We start from the raw sequence: 1,377 nt of genomic DNA, 5'->3' as shown, positions 1-1,377 counted from the left end.
AGCTTGCCGCTGCCGACAGAGGCCCGGGAGCGTGCTGTCGTGGCATTGCCGGCGGGAGACAACACGCGCCACCTACGGTGACCGGCAGCTCCAACGCCAGCGCCACAGAAGGACAAAAGCCCCACTTGGGTGCCGAAGCGAACTCTCCCAGCACAGCGCACGCGCCAACACGTCCGCACAGCTGCGATACAAACCACCTGCGAGAACCGCAGAGGCGACCGAGCAGCAGACGGCGTCGCGGCGCCGAGCGCCGGGCGGCGGCGCATCCTCAGCGCACACAGTCCTCAATCGGACCAGCACACTGCAGATGTCCACCGCGCTTCGCACCGGGCCCGCGAGGACCTACTTTGGCCGCACGGCGCCGCGTGCAGGGTGCGCCGGCGCGCAGCTGCGCCGCCTGCCGCCTCCGTCGGCCGGCGCGCCTGCCACTGGCCGCCCCCACCAGCCGGCTGTAGCGCGTGCGCCCACGCACCGCGCGGCCAGCACGCCGGGAGGCCCCCCCTCACCGGCCGGGGACGGTCCCACCCAGCCACCGCCGCGTATCGCTTCACACCCAGATGCCATTCACGTTCGTGGGCATGGTGGGTATCGCTGGAACAACCGGTTGGTAGCTCAACCGATCGTCGCCATCACTGATTCACCTCTAGCGAGAACAACCGCACCACAACGGTTTACCAGTTGTTCATTTGCATAACGTCACCAGCAAACGTAGGCGTCCATCGCCATTTGCAAATTCAACGATTGTTGCATGCCTGTGTCAGGTGTCACGACACACTATGTCTGCCCACATACACGCAACAACATGTGCACGCTTCGCGAACACGTGGAAGGTGGCCCCCGTACGTATGCGATGTCCATTGCGCGAACGACTGTCAACCGGCCTCTGTCGCATGTCGCAGATGTGGAACGCAGTGCACCATGCTATCACGGTGTGTGAGAAGAGACGACTACGTCTGACAACACGCGCCACTACATCAACAGACGGCTCATGCTGATCGCCATCCAGGGCATACCACACTGCAATCCAGCTCTTATAGGGAGACGACACGTAGCTGAGTGCACAACATTTGGACCGCATGGTTCGCCGTTGTTGGCGCAGTCGTTGTACGGTCACATGTACCACGATGTATCATTCAGTACATGAGGACCAATGTGCAGTACAGTGTGTGATTTGGACGTACAACATCAGCGGACAGTTGACACAGGCCGTACCACAGCGTAGGCTAAGTGCTTCGCACATGCGAATGCCAATGAACAACTGCAAATGCCAATGAACAACTGCAAAGGGCATTGAGCATGTACGTCCTGCTGCCATCCACATTACAGTGTATAGCTGCAAGGTGTTTAACATGAAGCGATACACTGGGGACCGGGCAG

Source organism: Schistocerca americana, unplaced genomic scaffold (genome assembly GCF_021461395.2).
Source record: "Schistocerca americana isolate TAMUIC-IGC-003095 unplaced genomic scaffold, iqSchAmer2.1 HiC_scaffold_351, whole genome shotgun sequence".
Taxonomy (NCBI): Eukaryota; Metazoa; Arthropoda; class Insecta; order Orthoptera; family Acrididae; genus Schistocerca; species Schistocerca americana.
The sequence above is the reverse complement of the archived record's forward strand: the minus strand, read 5'-3'. Positions refer to the sequence as shown.